This window comes from Ascaphus truei, chromosome 10 (genome assembly GCF_040206685.1).
Source record: "Ascaphus truei isolate aAscTru1 chromosome 10, aAscTru1.hap1, whole genome shotgun sequence".
NCBI classification, from domain to species: Eukaryota; Metazoa; Chordata; class Amphibia; order Anura; family Ascaphidae; genus Ascaphus; species Ascaphus truei.
The window spans coordinates 9,947,344-9,967,823 of record NC_134492.1 but is presented as its reverse complement, the minus strand read 5'-3'; the positions used below and the strand labels follow the sequence as shown (position 1 = coordinate 9,967,823).

The 20,480-nt window shown below is 42.2% G+C and overlaps 1 protein-coding gene across 4 annotated transcripts in view; it reads left to right on the top strand.

Annotated features, from left to right (window-relative positions):
* Window positions 1-20,480, top strand: part of ST6GALNAC3 (ST6 N-acetylgalactosaminide alpha-2,6-sialyltransferase 3) — a 238,383-nt gene that overhangs the window by 20,085 nt on the left and 197,818 nt on the right. Inside the window, exon 1 of one of the 4 annotated variants that reach the window (XM_075615777.1) lies at window positions 17,485-17,655. The exons of the other annotated variants lie outside the window; for them this stretch is intronic. The gene's annotated coding sequence lies outside the window, so the exon portion shown is untranslated. Of the gene's footprint in view, window positions 1-17,484; window positions 17,656-20,480 lie in introns of those variants that run through there. 4 annotated transcript variants of the gene reach the window in all.

The following is a 20,480-nucleotide window of genomic DNA, read 5'->3' as shown; positions in this document are numbered from 1 at the left end:
TGTGTGTAAGTAGAAGAGTGTGTGTGCGCGCATGCAAGGGGAAGAGTGTGTGAGAGAGAGAGATGGGTCGATGGGGGGGGGGGGCGAGAGAGAGGGGCGAGGGTTGGGGTTCCCCAGAATTTCAAAATCAATATATAGGTTCCCTAACCAAAAAAAGGTGTAAAAATACTGACTTAAGGGTTTAAAGCTGCAGTTCAGGCTTTAAAAAAAAAAAAATTATAGTGTTTTTTTTTTTATTTCAATAGTTTCATGTGGGCAATCTCTACTTACTTGAAGAACTGCATAGCTGCTGGTCAATTCATTCTCTGTTTATTGATCGGCAAAGTTTGGCGACATCTTTAACTATGGGGAATGTATTTCCTCTGCTTCTGTCACTCAGTGGAAGTTCATGAATATTCATGAGCACTCCTGCACTGACATGTGCAAGAGGGAGGGCAGGGCTCACAAAGGGGTGTGCCAGGGCTTGTGACAGGACATGAAGGGGCAGTGCCTTAGTAAATGGCTGTTAAAATAGAATACAAGAAAATTGGTTTTTCAAAGTTGTTTTTTTAAATACAGAAAATGCTAAAAGTATTTTTTCTTACTACAGATCTGATTTATTAAAAAAAAACACATGCAAGATATTGCCTGAACTGCAGCTTTAAGTGTAAAACAGAAAAAAATATGTAAAGCACACAGGTATTGTTTCTGCTTCTATGATGATAGGTACTACTTAAAAAGCAACTTAATATAACGGGCTGTTTTTCTCTTTCTTAGGTTGTAAATATCTTTTGTTAAAATTCTAAGACAGGATAAGAAATATACGTTTGGGGAGGGATGTAGTTTCAGGACAATGGTTGTTACGGATTCGTTGAAAATGCTTGTTTTTTATTATATATGCCTTCTTTAAGTGTCCAACTTAACATCTTAACATTTAGTAAACTTATTACCACTTTGTCAGAATAAACAGAGTAAATAAAACCTGCAGATCATAAGCCAATTGATGGGAAAAGAAGAATATTCACTATGATTTGTCACCTCATGATGGCAACAATGATCCATGAATCACAGCGTACGGAGCAGAAACCAGCTTTTCTGGGGATATAACATCATTTTCAGTGAATCTGTGGTGGACGACAAGAAATGTTACATAGAAACACAGAATTTGACTGTCTCCGTCTTTCTTCCAGTACCTTGTATTTAAGTAACTTTGATGTTTCTCTTCCCATAAAGGGCAGCTCCTCCTCCTCCCTTTCTTCCTACCCTGTCCTTTCTAACTATAGTGTAAGCTGGTACCATGACTCGTAAATAGCCACAATGTCTCAACAGGGTTGCCACCTGCTACCGAAGGCCAACCCGGAGATTAAAAAAAAAAAAAAAAAAAAATGCCGCGCTTACCTTCAGCGGCGTTTCCCGGCATCTTCCCCCTGCAACTCTTCTCGATATAGCCGAGCGGCGTCACATGGCGCTGCGTTGTCATGACAACGGGACGCTACGTGGCGCCGCGTAATGTTATGACGTCACGTGGCGTCCTGTTGTCATGGCAACTGATGCCACATGATGCGAATACATCACGTAGCGTTCCCGTTGTCATGGTAATGTGGCGCGGCCATATTGAGAACAGTTGCAGGATGATGATGCCGAAGCACGCCGGGAGACGCGGCCCGCCCAGGGTTGCCGCTACCCAGAGGTTTACTAGGTAACTAGGAGGTAAGAGAAATTAGGGTGCTCAAACCCCAGACAACTTCATCCAGTTATAACAGTATAACACATTCCATGAAGACACCAGTGGGAGTGGGTATAATCAATAGACCTGTGAGTCACTTATAATACACATGTAGCAGTACTCAACTATTGCAGTCTTAAAGTCTCTAAACCCACTCACGTCATCTCCAGGAGTGATTACTGGCGTGCCAGCCAAACAGGGGAATCCAGAAGCAGCAAGAAGAAAAAACAAATAGCGCACAACTAGCGCAAGGAGTCCTTGATAAAGGACCTACCGGTCCGAAACGCGTAGGAGGTGTATGTTTTTGTCCCCCAAGGGGTGAAGATGTTTTCAGCCATGCACTGAATTAAAGGTATTTATTTTACTCCACCTGGCTTCCTGGCTGTGCGCCATTTGTTTTTTCTTCTTGCTGTTTCTGGTTTACTAGATAAGCCCGTAGTCTGGAGATATAAGGCCAAAACCTGCAGTCTCCGGGTGAAACCAGGAGTGGGGGAACCCTGTGTCCCAAGCATCTCTTGTCATTATTGCAATTAGGTCTGGGATTTTATTTCCCAAACTATGGGAAGTTGTACACATAGCCCAAATCCAAAGACTTGTTACTGCTTTTCCTAATCTTTCCTGTTTCCCCTGTACACCTTATTCTGCCTGTGTCATTGCATTCAATTCCCCTGTACACCTCATTCTGCCTGTGTTATTGCATTCAGTTCCCCTGTACACCTCATTCTGCCTGTGTTATTGCATTCAGTTCCCCTGTACACCTCATTCTGCCTGTGTTATTGCATTCAGTTGCCCTGTACACCTCATCCTGCCTGTGTTATTGCATTCAGTTGCCCTGTACACCTCATCCTGCCTGTGTTATTGCATTCAGTTGCCCTGTACACCTCATTCTGCCTGTGTTATTGCATTCAGTTCCCCTGTACACCTCATTCTGCCTGTGTTATTGCATTCAGTTGCCCTGTACACCTCATCCTGCCTGTGTTATTGCATTCAGTTGCCCTGTACACCTCATCCTGCCTGTGTTATTGCATTCAGTTGCCCTGTACACCTCATTCTGCCTGTGTTATTGCATTCAGTTGCCCTGTACACCTCATTCTGCCTGTGTTATTGCATTCAGTTCCCCTGTACACTTCATTCTGCCTGTGTTATTGCTTCCAGTTCCCTGTACACTTCATTCTGCCTGTGTTATTGCATTCAGTTCCCCTGTACACTTCATTCTGCCTGTGTTATTGCTTCCAGTTCCCTGTTCAACTCATTCTGCCTGTGTTATTACATTCAGTTCCCCTGTACTCCTCATTCTGCCTGTGTTATTGCATTCAGTTCCCTGTACACCTAATTCTGCCTGTGTTATTACATTCAGTTCCCCTGTACTCCTCATTCTGCCTGTGTTATTGCATTCAGTTCCCCCTGTACACCTCATTCTGCCTGTGTTATTGCATTCAGTTCCCCTGTACACCTCATTCTGCCTGTGTTATTGCATTCAGTTCCTTGTACACCTCATTCTGCCTGTGTTATTGCATTCAGTTCCCTGTACACCTCATTCTGCCTGTGTTATTGCATTCAGTTCCCTGTACACCTCATTCTGACTGTGTTATTGCATTCAGTTCCCTGTACACCTCATTCTGCCTGTGTTATTACATTCAGTTCCACTGTAGACCTCATTCTGCCTGTGTTATTGCATTCAGTTCCCCAGTACACCTCATTCTGCCTGTGTTATTGCTTCCAGTTCCCTGTACACCTCATTCTGCCTGTGTTATTGCTTCCAGTTCCCTGTACACCTCATTCTGCCTGTGTCATTGCATTCAGTTCCCTGTACTCCTCATTCTGCCTGTGTTATTACATTCAGTTCCCCTGTACATCTCATTCTGCCTGTGTTATTGCATTCAGTTCCCCTGTACACCTCATTCTGCCTGTGTTATTGCATTCAGTTCCTTGTACACCTCATTCTGCCTGTGTTATTGCATTCAGTTCCCTGTACACCTCATTCTGCCTGTGTTATTGCATTCAGTTCCCTGTACACCTCATTCTGACTGTGTTATTGCATTCAGTTCCCTGTACACCTCATTCTGCCTGTGTTATTACATTCAGTTCCACTGTAGACCTCATTCTGCCTGTGTTATTACATTCAGTTCCCCTGTACCCCTCATTCTGCCTGTGTTATTGCATTCAGTTCCCCAGTACACCTCATTCTGCCTGTGTTATTGCTTCCAGTTCCCTGTACACCTCATTCTGCCTGTGTTATTGCTTCCAGTTCCCTGTACACCTCATTCTGCCTGTGTCATTGCATTCAGTTCCCTGTACTCCTCATTCTGCCTGTGTTATTACATTCAGTTCCCCTGTACACCTCATTCTGCCTGTGTTATTGCATTCAGTTCCCCTGTACACCTCATTCTGCCTGTATTATTGCATTCAATTCCCCTGTACACCTCATTCTTCCTGTGTTATTGCATTCAGTTCCCCTGTACACCTCATTCTGCCTGTGTTATTGCATTCAGTTCCCCTGTACACCTCATTCTGCCTGTGTTATTGCATTCAGTTCCCTGTACTCCTCATTCTGCCTGTGTTATTGCATTCAGTTCCCCCGTACACCTCATTCTGCCTGAGTTATTGCATTCAGTTCCCCCGTACACCTCATTCTGCCTGTGTTATTGCATTCAGTTCCCCTGTACACCTCATTCTGCCTGTATTATTGCATTCAATTCCCCTGTACACCTCATTCTTCCTGTGTTATTGCATTCAGTTCCCCTGTACACCTCATTCTGCCTGTGTTATTGCATTCAGTTCCCCTGTACACCTCATTCTGCCTGTGTTATTGCTTCCAGTTCCCTGTACACCTTATTCTGCCTGTGTCATTGCATTCAATTCCCCTGTACACCTCATTCTGCCTGTGTTATTGCATTCAGTTCCCCTGTACACCTCATTCTGCCTGTGTTATTGCATTCAGTTCCCCTGTACACCTCATTCTACCTGTGTTATTGCATTCAGTTCCCCTGTACACCTCATTCTGCCTGTGTTATTACATTCAGTTCCCCTGTACACCTCATTCTGCCTGTGTTATTGCATTCAGTTCCCCTGTACACCTCATTCTGCCTGTGTTATTACATTCAGAGGAATGAGGGGAGGGGGAGACGGGGGGCACTGGATATATCCTGACTCATTTCATTGCCCTTCTCAGCTAGTTAAAATACTTGCTAATGAATCATCTGAGCTGCTCGCTGAGTATCCTGGTTCCCCTCCAAGATAGCTGCATCTCTCTTATTTACATTAGGCCTTTATTCCACAACCAAAACTTCAAGCTTCCCCCCCCCCCCCGCCCCACCAACAGGTCAAGTTTTCTGGATATGCCATCTTCAATGACTGAGCCACCTGAACTGAAGCAGGTACTGTTTGTGTCACCTGTGCTGAAACAGGGATATCCTGAAAACCTGACTGGGGGGTGGGGGGAGGGGCGGTTTGCTTGAGGAGTTGAGCACCCCTGGTCTAGATCACGAGTGAGGACTAAGTGAAGTGCGGTTGGTGAGCCGTTGCGCCAGTCCTCACTCGTGATCTAGATTTCTAGGCTGCTGCCCATCTTACTTCTGTTCTGTTTTTATGGGTCAGAGTGTATAGATTTTTCTGTGGCCCTTTTCTCCCCGTACACTTCCCTGAGTATATTGTTTTTTTTATACATTTTGATATTTTTCTTATACTGTATGGCGTTCTTTTATGGCTCTGCGTGAGTGCTGGAACTTTTGCTGCAGTATGTTTATTTTTTCACCTGCTGACAGCCAGCAGGTGGTTCCTCTGCACCTCATACTTAGATTGATTTCACTTCTCTCTCACGGAGTGCGTCTTCCTTTCTCATTTCTCATACCGGTAGGAAATAATAAAGCATTACAAAAGGCAACTGCAAGATAATAGTTCATGTGAATGTTAGTAAAAACCACATATTATCTATGCAGCTAAGATTAAATCCACGGCCTTCCTGTCAGCTAAAATTAGTCCACAAAGTCAAATGTGCGTCTTGTATGCGACACTTCATTGTGTGAGAAACATATCCATTGAGGTTCTTCTCACGGGTATAGAGGGGTGATTTTTTTGCGGATTTGGATCGTCCGGATCCTTTGGTCCGCGGTTTTCCGCGAATCGGTCTGAAAAAGGGCGATTCGTCCTTTCCGGATTTATCACCGACAATCCAGTCTGCGGATTCCGCATTGCACCGGTGAATTTTAAGAATCCAATCTGCGGACTGCGCCTTGCGGATCGGATTGTTTAAATCCACCCGCGGATTGTAGCCAATGGCGGTTTTGGATTCATCCGTTCCAATTGGAACTGGAACAATCCGTAGACGGATTTTACACCGCGGCACGGAGTTTGACAGTTTCGCCGCTCTCTACTCGCGAGCCGGAATTCTGAGAACGAACGAATTGTCATATCAGTAAACATTGATGATACGCTGTAACTGGTTTATATTCAGCAATACAACGGGAGGGGAAAACAAATGAAAAGAGGAAATATTATCAAGCAGTCAATGAAAATCGTTCACTGACGGTCAATGCGGTGTTTTAGACTCTATTGATCCCTCATAGAAAGAAAAACTCCTTGAATATGGAGTTTATGTATTGTATGTAATCACAGGGTGTAGATGGAATAATAAATAAACTTACACGGCCTTGTGTAAGTTGTATCCCATCAAGGTTTCTTTGACTTCTTTCCGCGTCTTGCTTCTGAGTGGTAGTACTGCTTTCTTACTGGTCCTCTTTTCTCCTTTGGGTCGGTGGATTCTTGACTGTAATTCGCCTCTCGTGCGGATGTAAGTGTAAACAAAAAAGGCAATTAGGCACATACATACATAAGTTTGCTGCGGTATGGGGGTGGAGCAATATGATGTTGCAAGTATCAAATATTGATGGATAATAACCCACTCACAAGGCCTAATGTGAGCGATCTCATATAGCTGTATCTTTATAAACACCAATGCAATAAACAGATCCTTAGGTGGATAACATATAGCCAAAGACCCAGGCTCAAATGTTCAAACCTGGTGAGAGAGGGATAGAGGGATATACCAAAATACTCACACGGGCCAGTGTGAGCACACACTCATAGAGGTATCTTTGTTACTCCAACGGCAATGATGGTAGGTAGACACCTAAGGTCTACACACAATCTCAAGTGGACTCAGGGACACTGAACACTGATGGGAGGTGAAATCTTTATTTTAACTATCATATAATAAACAATACACTTTAAAACAGTATGGGGGTAGGAAATATAAAAACAAAAGAAGCCACTGATGCTTCTTGAAAAGGGAGAATAAAACAGCAAAGGGAATAATGGGTGATAGGTGGGTACAAAGTCTCTTTTCTCCGCGTCCGGATGAAGAGAGTCTCCACGGCACCTCCGTTCCCTCACTGAGTGCTGCACAGTTCCAAAGTCGATGAGCTCATTTTTATATTTCCTACCCCCATACTGTTTTAAAGTGTATTGTTTATTATATGATAGTTAAAATAAAGATTTCACCTCCCATCAGTGTTCAGTGTCCCTGAGTCCACTTGAGATTGTGTGTAGACCTTAGGTGTCTACCTACCATCATTGCCGTTGGAGTAACAAAGATACCTCTATGAGTGTGTGCTCACACTGGCCCGTGTGAGTATTTTGGTATATCCCTCTATCCCTCTCTCACCAGGTTTGAACATTTGAGCCTGGGTCTTTGGCTATATGTTATCCACCTAAGGATCTGTTTATTGCATTGGTGTTTATAAAGATACAGCTATATGAGATCGCTCACATTAGGCCTTGTGAGTGGGTTATTATCCATCAATATTTGATACTTGCAACATCATATTGCTCCACCCCCATACCGCAGCAAACTTATGTATGTATGCGCCTAATTGCCTTTTTTGTTTACACTTACATCCGCACGAGAGGCGAATTACAGTCAAGAATCCACCGACCCAAAGGAGAAAAGAGGACCAGTAAGAAAGCAGTACTACCACTCAGAAGCAAGACGCGGAAAGAAGTCAAAGAAACCTTGATGGGATACAACTTACACAAGGCCGTGTAAGTTTATTTATTATTCCATCTACACCCTGTGATTACATACAATACATAAACTCCATATTCAAGGAGTTTTTCTTTCTATGACGGATCAATAGAGTCTAAAACACCGCATTGACCGTCAGTGAAAGATACTACATCCTCCTCACATTGTGCTCCCCCACCTTTTCTTCTGTTCCATTTATACCAAGGGTCCAGGATAGACCCCAGTGGGGTATTTTGAGTCACACGAGGACTTTCCAAGAGAACTCCAATTAAGGTTGTATCACCCCCTTTTCAATCTTTTAATACACATCCATTAATCACGTGACGGTTAGAGTAAGCGCCCGAGTAAAACAATACAATGAAAATCGTTACTCAACATGCAACAAACCGAAGTAATAATAAAAGTTTAATGACAATGATGTAAATGCTACAGTTGCAAAGATCACTGAAACATATTGCTTTGTGTTGGTAATCGCAATTTTTATATGAGTGATCCTTTTCTCCAAGAGGCTTCACCTCATAGTTAAAGCAAATCAATATATCATTACATTGTCTAGAGACACTGGCAGAGGTATAAGCAGGTTTAGAATGGGCAAGAACAAATTTCAGAGGATATTTCAATGTTACTGCCTAGGAAAAAGGCCGGAGTTTGCAGTATATAGCTTTCTATAGTAACCTACTAACGTGAAGAATGGTTGGATTATTTCTTAATATTTTCCAATTGAATGATTAAAACATTCAAAGAAATATTGAAACCGCCTGGTTTAGTTTTGAACATATTCCCTTGGGGATTCGATGGCCATTTAGCATTGAATGCGATTCTGTATATAGCCACGTGGGCACTATAGGACAGTAGAAGGGTCTGTAGATCTGGTGGAGGTTTCACTTGATCAATTTCAGCTTGTAGACTTTGACCCCAAAAATTGGCTTTTGATAAAAAATGGCTCATGATTTAATGCCTGTCAGTGTGGGTTACCGTCCTCTTCCAAGAGCTTTGAAAACACATTTTGTTCATTTAGTGCAACCATTTATTATTATAATTCTGGATTTTCCTGTCTGTCTCTGTTTCATTTGTAGTTGTTCTCAAATTGACTGTAAAGTGGAGGCCTGTATTTACTTAAAATATAAAGGATGATGATCTCTAAGCTGCGACCATTTGTACAAGTCCTTCGGAGTGCTACTCATTCCCTTCATCTGAAGGAGGTTTGAACGGTAAAATATAGAAAATGGACGCTGGGGAAAAAAATTGCTTATGGATTTAGATTTGAAAAAAAGACTCTTGCGTTCTGCTCAATGATTTCTTCTCTCTATTCCTTTTGAATCTAAAGCCCTCTCCCGCCTTAAACCTTTCTCACTGTCTGCCCCACACCTCTGGAATGCCCTTCCCCTCAATACCCGACTATCACCCTCTCTGTCCACATTTAAGACCCACCTCAAAACACAACTGCTTAAAGAAGCATATGAGTAGCTCCACGGCTGATAATTAACACCATATACATAAACCTTGGCCCCTTGCAGATGCACGTACCAGAATGCCCGCCTACTGTCTCTGTTATTCTTCCTACCTACAATTAGATTGTAAGCTCTTTGGAGCAGGGACTCCTCTTCCTAAATGTTACTTTAATGTCTGAAGCACTTCTCCTCATTATGTGTTATTTCTATTATTCTGTATCTTTATCATTGTCACGTATATTACTGCTGTGAAGCGCTATGTACATTAATGGCACTATATAAATAAACATACATACATACACTCACACTGACACTCTCCCTGGCACTTTCTCACACTGACACTCACACTGACACACTGGTACTCTCCCACACTGATACATTCTCTCACACTGATACATACACTGACACTCTCACACTGGCACACACTGACACTCTCTCACACTGGCACACACTGACACACACACTGGCACACACACTGACACTTATGCTGGCACACACTGACACTCACATTGGCACACATGGGCACTGTCTTACATTGGCACACACTGACACTCTCTCACACCGGTACACACGGGCACTATCTCACACTGACACTCTCACACTGGCACTCACTGACACTCGCACATAATCTCTCACACAGACACAGACACACTCACACAGACACTGACACACTCACACAGACACTGACACACTCTCACATCTCCGCTCTCAGCTCCAACTAGCCCAGCCCCATCTCTTTGATCCCCCCGTTCTCTGAGCTGCACAGTGACACACACACACACACACACACACACACACACACACACACACACACACACACACACACACACACACACACACTGACACTCACACAGACACACTGGTACTCTCCCACACTGATACATTCTCTCACACTGATACATACACTGACATTCTCACACTGGCACACACTGACACGCTCATACTGGCACACACTGACACTCTCACACTGACACACACTGACACTCACACTGACACTCACACTGGCACACACACGCACACACGCACACACACACACACACACACACACACACACACACACACACACACTGACACTCACACAGACACACACACATCTAAGATCTGACTAGCCCCTCCCCTCTGAAAGCCCCGCCCCTTTTGTCTGTTATCTTCACGACTTTCAGAAATGATTCCCTGCATATCTCACCCTCGTTATCTCCTTCTGTTTATATAGGCAAGTTGCTCTAGAACAGGGGCAGGCAAATCCAGTCCTCAAGGGCCACCAACAGGTCAGGTTTTAAGGATATCCCTGCTTCAGCACAGGTGGCTTAATCAGTGGCTCAGTCGAAGCAGGGATATCCTTAGACCCTGACCTGTTTTGCGGCCCCTAAGGACTGGAGTTAGCGATCCCTGCTCTAGAGTATGAAACAGACACAGAGAGAGTTCCCGTCTGCAGTCTTTGTTCCTTTGCTTTTAAAGATAGTGACATTTCTTTACCATTTTTCAAGGATAAACCGGAATCAAAGCAAAGTTGTGAGAACTAAAAGATTTCTCAATACTCCCTAATGTAACATTTTGTGCTAGTAAAATTATTTGGAAAATGCCAAAAATAATAAGTGTTATAAATGCAATTATGCTTCATAATTCTATGCTATGCTTTGCTATAACAATACTGATCTTAGAGCAGCAGTCCACACTGATCCGCAGGTTTTTTTTAGCACTTTGTTTTTTAAAAGATCTTTTCTTGCTATTTATTGAGGTGTTTTTATTTTTCAAATCTGATGCCTCAGTCATGAGATAGAAGCGTTTGACATATTATGTGTCCGGGAGGGGAAAATGGAGCTCTCCCTGGAGCCTGCAGCTGGTGCAGAATGCAGCGGCCAGGTTAACTAACCAGACACTTTCTTGCCACGACACCTGTTCTCCGATCTCGGCACTGGCTGCCTTAAAATGGTGAATGTATTTAAACATTGGCTGGTTGACATTCAAAGCCCGACATGCCCAGGGTCCCAGCTATGTGACAGGGCTTCTAGTTCCCTACACTCCCATTCTCTCACTCCCATCTGCAGGTGAAGGACTCCGAACAGTTCCCATAATCTCCGTGACTTCCTCTGGCGCCCGAGCTTTTAGCCACGCTGCTCCCACTCTTCGGAACAGTCTGCCTCGTACTGTTCGAGAGACCCCCTCTCTGGGAATCTATAAAACAGACTCAGACCTACCTGTTTCCCCAGGCATTTAATTAATGACCCACAACCTGTCCGGCATTTAATAGCTACAGCACCGTCCCATCCTGTATTGTATCTTTCCTCGTGTTTGGTCTCTTTTATAACGTTAAATGTTTTCTTGTTTTTCCCTTTTTGTAACCATGAAGCGCTTTGAGTCCCATTGGGAAAAAAGCGCTACAGAAATAAAGTTATTATTATTATTATTATTATTAATAAATGTTACCATGGTAACCCCAGATGTTCAAGATGAAGAAAATCATGTTTTTTTAAAAAAAGCATTAAAAAGAGCAGGAAATGCTCGGGGGGGGGGGGGGGGGGAGGGGGAGTAAACATTATGTGAGTAAAACGTATGTGTGTTATAAAAATAATTTATATTCCAATTATCTGAATGAAGAAAATAATAAGTGAATATGAGTGTTTATATTGAGCAATATTTGTGTTCAGATTTGATACAATGTTGCCATCAGCACAGCGAACAAACACAAGCATTTTCTTCATTTGAAATGCATGATACATAAGCATCGTTTCAATAGTACGTCACTTCAAGGTTATATTTGTTGTTTAATATTTATGTGCTATTATAATTGCAGTCACAAAGCCAATCGTTTGAACCCTCATTATTATGCTTTAGAAATAACTGTTAACAAACACACTAGATGTTGACAAAAGTTGATCTGTCAAAAGTTTGGAAATGCAGGCGTATCGGAATGATCCATAACCTGCCCTTCTATTTATATACATAGTGATGATATATTGTCATTATAATGGAAGCTGGAAAATAAATGTCAATCAAATGTAACCTTTGTTTAATGCAGGGGTTCTCAAATCCAGTCCTCAAGACCCCCCAACAGGTCAGGTTTTCAGGATATCCCAGCTTCAGCACAGGTGGCTCAGTCAAAGACTGAGCCTCTGATTGAGCTACCCGTGCTGCAGCAGGGACTGATTGAGCCACCTGTGCTGAAGCAGGGATATCCTGAAAATCTGAGCTGTCAGGGGGGCTTGAGCACCCCTGGGTTCTCGTACTGATTCTATATATGCTGAAGCGGGCGATCGGGCCCTTTTTAACCTAAATTCCCCATTGATTTCAGTGGGTTAAATTGGCTGAAACAGCTATAGAAATGGTCTCTCTCTTGCGTGGGGATGTACGAGCACATACTGTATCACAGCCACAGAGTATGTTTAACGCAGGGATTGCATGCCAATTAGATGCTTTCTTTAGTGACATTTCTGCTTAGATTATTCCCAATGAATAATGGTATTTATCACAGCAAATCTCATGGCACTTAGCCTCCGAGATCATGGTGTTTTTCCTGATCTTGCATTTTGAAGCTGGTAGCGGCGGCAATGTGATACTTTTATGTTATGGTGTATATATATAATAATAGTAATTGTGGGACTCAAAGCGCGTCACTATTACAGTATAGCGTGCACTACGCAGCACATAGGAATGTTACAGACACAGTCCCTGCCCTGTGGAGCTTACAATCTATGTTTTTGGTGCCTGAGGCACAGGGAGATAAAGTGACTTGCCCAAGGTCACAAGGAGCTGACACTGGGAATTGAACCAGGTTCCCCTGCTTCAAACTCAGTGTCCTTTTTTACAGAGGGCTCCTTCAGTATAAAGGTGACAAAACCCATCCCCAGTCAAATGTGGCACAAAGATAGAGACGAGTTTATCGGAATGTCTTCCACAGGCTTCCTAAATCTGTTTCATTGAACCGATTGTCATTTCATCACATGCCAACTCTTTTTAGTGAGTAATACTGATTTGGAGCCAAGCTCAATGTAGACACGGATGAAAATATGCACACTGGATGTGTGAAAGGCTGTCTCACATTTTAATTTGGTCTGTAACTGTTACATACGCCTATAATATATATTTTCTTTAACTGTGCATGCAATGTCTTGTATATAATGTATACCCTGCTCATTATGTAACTGTATTTGTAACCATGTATTATTTGTCTTAACTCTGTGCCCAGGATATACTTGAAACCGAGAGGTAACTCTCAATGTATTACTTCCTGGTAAAATATTTTATAAATAAATAAAATAAATATGTAATTTAAAGGAGCATTTTATTTTGTTTCCCCTGCTCTGGATGGTACTGGGACACCTTCAGAGGTTAGTATCTCGAGAAGCAGGGTGTACCCCATAGCTGAAATGAATGCAGTTGAGCTCCGAAAAAAACCCCACGTACTTCCCACCTGTAAATGGGGGAAAACTGGAACCGAAACCATCATTTTAATCACTGTCTGACAAGTGACAAAGGAGAAAATAAATTAGGTTTAGAGATCCTATGGAAGGTATACATATAGACCAGCGGTGGGCAACTCAAGTCCTGAACTGCCACCAACAGGTCAGGTTTTCAGGATATCCCTGCTTCGCAAAGGTGGCTCAATCAGTGACTCAGTCGAAGACTGAGCCACTGATTGAGCCACTTGTGCTGATGCAGGGAGCCACTGATTGAGCCACCAGTGCTGAAGCAGGAACATCCTGAAAACCTGACCTGTTTGTGGCCCTTAAGGAGTGGAGTTGCCCACCCCTGATATAAACCCATGACTTCTCCATATTTCCTGTAGTTCAGGTCTGTTGTAATAGTGACCATATGGGGATCCTGTTGTGTTAGTTGGTTTTATTTAATGACATTAAATATTTATTTTGTTATAGTAGGCCTCTATATTCTGTTTAAAACTCTATACTGACACCGTGCCTCACTCAGCCCCTGAACTGCTGGATCGGGGGGAATAAGAAGGACTGTCTAACCCCAAGCACCTGAGGGGGGAGTCCTGACTGCAGTTCTCATTGAAAGAACTTTTATTGGTGCCTTGATTTTGGTCTACATCCTGGAAGGGTTAAGCTGAACCCCACAGACCACTTTACCACATCTTTACTTACACAGGGCCGTGTAAGTATTTCGATATTACTACCAATACCACCACTACCCCTCCTCCTCCCCTTGGGACTATTTGGAGGATATATCAAAGATACCATTGTGTACCCACGCTTACACAGGATCGTGTAAGTCTATTATTATTACCATCACCCATATCATCCCTTATCAGGAGGGTGATTATCACTAAGATCTACGAATATTTGCTAGTTTTTGTACCTACAGAACACCTACAAGCTCATATTGAACCCCCAAAATACCCACAACATATATATAAGCATATGAGTGTCACAGAGGCGTGCTACTGAGCATGGCAATATATATACTGTATTTAAAACCAGAGACATAACATAAAACACAGACAAAGCTCAGTGCACATCCAGAAAAACTTATATACGGTACAGTGCCTAAATATACATGTATAAATAACTAATAAATAAAATGGTCTTTTAGTTTAACATTTTGGCCAAATTGTTGTAAGCCCTTGAGCCAACTGCACGGCAGACCACGTTCAAGGGTCCCTACACTAATATAGTTTCTTAATAATGTGGGAGGGAGAGAGCTTCAATATTTAGGCACTGAACCGTATATAAGTATTAACCCCTTGCTCCCCTGTTTTTTCTGTTTTTTAGGCCTCTATATTGCAGTATATGTACAATATGTTAATGTTTATGTAGTTATTTACTAAGTATCAAACTAGATTTTAAGTCTGCGTTTTTGTTTTTATTAGAAATGTACTAGTGTGCTTAATGCAAAGTAATCATTGAGTATGTAATTACAAAACATCTATGTAAAAAACGTCCACTCTTTACTCATCTGACTAATTAATATTTGACTGTATAATAATTGCTAACACAATAGCATACATCACTACAACATAAAGCTAGAAAATGGAAGCTGATGGATTGAGTCTGCGCCTTTAATAAGAATAGCCCATCCAATTATATGCTCAGACACATTAAAAACGCATTGGGGAATTGTAGTTAAATATATTGATATTTTTATAATTACCTAACTAGAATTCCAACTTTATCACCATGATAAAATGAAACTGTGCATTTCACATCTTGCGTAGAAAGACGCGATTAAACAGCAAAGAAGTTTCTGATGCCTCCACTCAGCTGCAGCTGTTTTATCCTTTTCAATGTAACACTTTAAGGCCTTGATTATGCCAAGTGCTGCAGGGCGGCAGCGCTATTCTGTGACATCACCCCTGTGCCGAGCAGCCTCTTCATTATACCGGGGAGGGAGAGCAGAGGAGGCATGGCGAAGGCGTGGCCGTGAGCGGTTCGCCCTCATAGGCTGAGCCGCTCGCGTGACACGGTTGTCGCAAGAAAAAAAACGAATGTCTTAGTCTCTTCCCCAGACGTCCGCTTTGCAGTACGGCGCGCCGCGGCCGTCGCTTGCGCCGTGAGCACTTTCATTGGATGTGAGCTACTTGTTTTGGTGACGCGTGACGCCGCACACGTTTTGGGTATAATCACGGCGTAAGATTGGCTATAATCATGCAGTCCTCAACAACTGACCAACCCCAGCAGTTCGCTCTCCCTCTCTCCCCAGCGCAGAAGGAGTGGCGATGTTCCTGGTATGGATGTAGCTTCTTCCCGCTCCCTGTGCTGCCAAATAACCGAGATAATCACTAATTCCCAGTGTAAGGAGAGGAAGGGGACATTATTTATTAGTGTCAAGCAAAAACAGAAAGGCCCAGCACAACATACAAAGTGACACAACATGTAGTACAATACTTCAGTGCTAATCTGCTCATGAGTAAGGGTCATGTAGTTAAACCCTTTGGCCAAAGCATTATAAGCCTGCGGCCACTTGACAGCACGACTAGTTTGCAATTATTTATTAGTGTGTGTCGGCATTAAGAATCGGAATGGAGGGGAGAAGCTCATTCCCATGGGTGTAGCGTCCCTTCTGTCAGTGCGATATATATATATATATACAGCAGGGCCCCTGCTTCTCGGCGCTCCGCTTTTCGGCGCTCCTCCGATACGGCGGCACCGAGAAGGGGGCCGCCATGTTGTCTCGTAAAATGAGCATGCGCAGAATGGGCGGGTGCGCCCGGCGCACATGCGCAGACCGTAGTTTGCGCATGCATTGACCTGAAAATAGCTGGATCCGCTTTCCGGCGATTTTCACAATACGGCGGGCCCCTGGAACGGAACCCGCCATATACCCGGGGCCCTCCTGTATATATATATATATTTATATATATAATAGAGAAAGTCTGGCACACCATCAGCAGAGGAACAATTGGAATGTTCAGACGTGTGCACACGCAAAAATAATTAATCTTAATCAATACATCACCCAGAACTGCAAACATGGCAGCGCTGATGAAGGTCCGTTTGTCGAACAAAATGTTGGCTTCCTGTATGGACTGAATACACTTCCTGTTTCTATATGGGCCCTTTTGAGGGATGGAGGGGCGCACATATGTTTGTACCAGAATACTTTGAGGTGGTCAGTTTTGAGGAGCAAGGTTGATTTACATGGAATCCAGCACTTTTACTTCTGTTCCTGTTTTAATTCTATATTTTTCACTTTTACTTGTACATCAATGAGATTATCATGTCCTTTTTGCACTGCACTTCCAGTGAATCTTTTTGTGATGTTTGCATTGTGTCAGATTTAGGGTAAGTTTTTTTCCTTCTACATATTGGGCAAAATTGACTATGCAGTGGAGTCCAAAATGCAGTGTTGGCATCACAGATTCCATTAAATGTTGAAAAAAAGGTACAGTTTAATTTATTGTATTAGAAGTAACCAAGTCTTTTGATTTAGGCAAGAAATACACCACATATTTAGGTAATAAATATTCATTGGTTCAAAAGAGGCTGCATTAAACCGGCACCAAGTCTGCTACCATAGCTGTATTTATACAGAAGAAAATGCACAAATATTTCTCACTTCGTTTTTCTGGGAAGACTTCTGCAAGATCTCCTCTTCACATTCAGTGCTTCTGTCCAGAAACCCAATCTCTCATATGGCGACAGGGCTTCACTTGCTGTGTGTGGTCACTTCCATGACATATACTGTATATGTATCAGGAGCTCACGGATGTCACCCATCTCACAGGCCATTCATTGTTCCCACTGGAACTCCCACAACAGATTCTCAACCTTGAACGTTGAGACTTGGAAGAACAACCCATTCCTTTTCAAAACTGCATCCCCCCTTCCTAGAACAAGGAGATTACACAAATTCCAGTAAAATGTAACACCGACACATACAACAAATCAGAGTCTTTCACTCCCAAAGTAGATCTGACCTATAACACAATTTATACACACATTATGATATTGATGACTTGTGTTGCTTGTCATGGCGATACTATTTGAAAGTAAGCAGAGTTGTGAGTCCCTGTCGCGCAGGTAAGGAACTGTTGTAACTTACTGTACTTCGGTTTTATTAGACACCTTACAAAATGTGTTATTGTATGTCTTTATTGATATAGCGCCATTAATGTACATAGCGCTTCACAGCAGTAATACATGTGGTAATCAAATAAATAACAGATAATATAAATAACAGATCATGGGAATAAGTGCTTTAGACATAAAAGTAACATTAAGGAAGAGGAGTCCCTGCCCCGAGGAGCTTACAGTCTAATTGGTAGGTAGGGAGAACGTACAGAGACAGTAGGAGGGAGTTCTGGTAAGTGTTAGTCACTTTATGATTGTACATTTTTGTACAAGGTTATATGTAAGTGTTACACTGGGGGACTCATTTTATTAGTTTTAGCCCTGAAAATCACACTACTTATCATAGCTGAGGTTAGTAGACTGAAGGGGTGAGATATTAAGGGCAATTAGAAGAAGGCTGATCATCCAGTCCGCTCACAATAAAGAGCTGATCTCAGGTAGTACAGCAGGGGTGGCCAAGTCCAGTCTTCAAGGGCCATCAACAGGCCAGGTTTTCAGGATATCCCTTCTTCAGAACAGGTGGAGCTTCCTGTGCTGAAGCGGGGACATTCTGAAAACCTGACCTGTTGCTGGCCCTTGAAGACTGGCGTTAGCCACCCCTGTAGTAGAGTGTTGACTGCAGACAAATGTGCTGTAACCCCTAGCCATCCACAATTTCTCTGTTTAATCAATAGAAACTGTATCCCCAGATTACATCATCATCCATTCTAAATAGAACGAATATTTTTCTTTACATTAAGAAGAGACCTGAGGAGAAGTTTTGAAAGCTCTGAACACAATATTAATTTATTTATAAATTTTTTTACCAGGAAGTAATACATTGAGCGTTACAGCTCGTTTTCAAGTATGTCCTGGGCATAGAGTTAAGATGACAAATAATACATGGTTACATAAGCAAAGAAAAGAAAGAAAGAAAGCTCCCTAATAGCCGCACAAGAGAACACCTATACCTATATTAAAAATTACTATTTATTAATAAATGATTAAAATATATTTATTGCAGCAAAAAACTAACGTGAACCAAAGTGATTAAAATAAATTAAAAACGGAGGAGGTAACTGTATGCCTAGTTCAAACTAACAGTGTATGCTAGGAATAACTATTTTAGAATGTCCCACTGCTATATGATTATACTAACAGTGGTAGTTATACCAATACAGTTCTATATAGTTTGAGGACTACACCTAAATGGAGAGTATAGCTTAATATAGTGTGTGTGCTCAGAATAATATAGTATATTTGTTGAGCCAGCTAATGCTAGTATACGGATATATACACACACATATGTACCAGACCAACAGGTTCAAAGATAAATGAACCTAGAGGTCTGTTATGTTTAGCAAAACAGCTATTTCAAGATCACAAAGTATGTGTCTTGTACTCGGAACCATGACAAATAGGAGAGTAGTCAGAGTGTTGTGCTTCCTTTAGAAGGCTCCGAAACACTCTAACTGAGAAAAGGCAACAGACCTCTCCGATATAGCCAGCGCACTAGGTGGTGACGCTTAGCCTGCCCAACATATGTTTCACCGTTGTGGCTTCATATTTTAATCACTTTGGTTCACGTTAGTTTTTTGCTGCAATAAATATATTTTAATCATTTATTAATAAATAGTAATTTTTAATATAGGTATAGGTGTTCTCTTGTGCGGCTATTAGGGAGCTTTCTTTCTTTTCTTTGCTTATCATTAACCCCATCCCTGCCAGCACCACCTCCGCACTCTTATTGCAGTTTTTTGTTCTGTCACCACACATTCACAATTTATTGGTTCCCCATATCCCCATTGGTGTAGTGCAAGGCGCACAACTTGACCTTTTTAGGCCATTCTATCTTCCTCTGTGTTACAAATACATAGTTACTTAAGTGAACAGGGCATACATTATATACAAGACATTGCATGCACAGTTACAGATAATATATATTACAGGCGTATGTAACAGTTACAGACCAGATTAAAATGTGAAACAGCTTTAGATTTAAAAGAACTTAGACTGGTGGTGGATGTGAGAGTCTCCGGTAGACTGTTCCAGTTTTGGGGTGCACGGTAAGAGAAGGAGGAGCGGCCGGAAACTTTGGTGAACCTTGGGACCATGAACAGTCTTTTGGAGTCTGATCTCAGATGATAAGTGCTGCGTGTGGTAGGGGTGAGGAGCTTGTTCAGATAGACTGGTAGCTTGCCCAGAAAGTATTTGATGGCATGACAGGAAAGATGAACTTTACGCCTAGACGCAAGTGATGACCAATCTAGTTCTTTGAGCATTTCACAGTGATGTGTGTTGTAGTTGCATTGGAGAACAAAATGGCATATTGAATTGTAGAGGGTATCAAGTTTGTTGAGGTGGGTTTATTTCCTACAGCCCCCAGCTGCAAAAATGGGGCATAACCAATGTAAAATAATTTCACCAGATTTATTAAAGGAAAAACCCAATTTGCTTTCCGTGGGCTCCCTTTCTTTGGTAAACATGCATTAAGAAATTACATCTATGAACAATGGCCTGATTGTTCCATTTAATGGTTTTACACCTTGCAATGATTTTCTGTTTCTCCTGGTCCAGTCTGGCTGCTGTAATTGTGCACTATGTTGGTATGTTATATCCATGAAGAATTCTCAAAGCCTGTACAGGAAAATAATATAGTTATTAAATCTCTGTGTGGTGATAGATGATGCACTAGGGGATTTCAGAACAGATTAGACCACATTTTCTAATACTGCCTATGCCATTACTATTTTAAACTCCTTTCAGGAATGAAATAGTACAAGCCTTTCCCACAC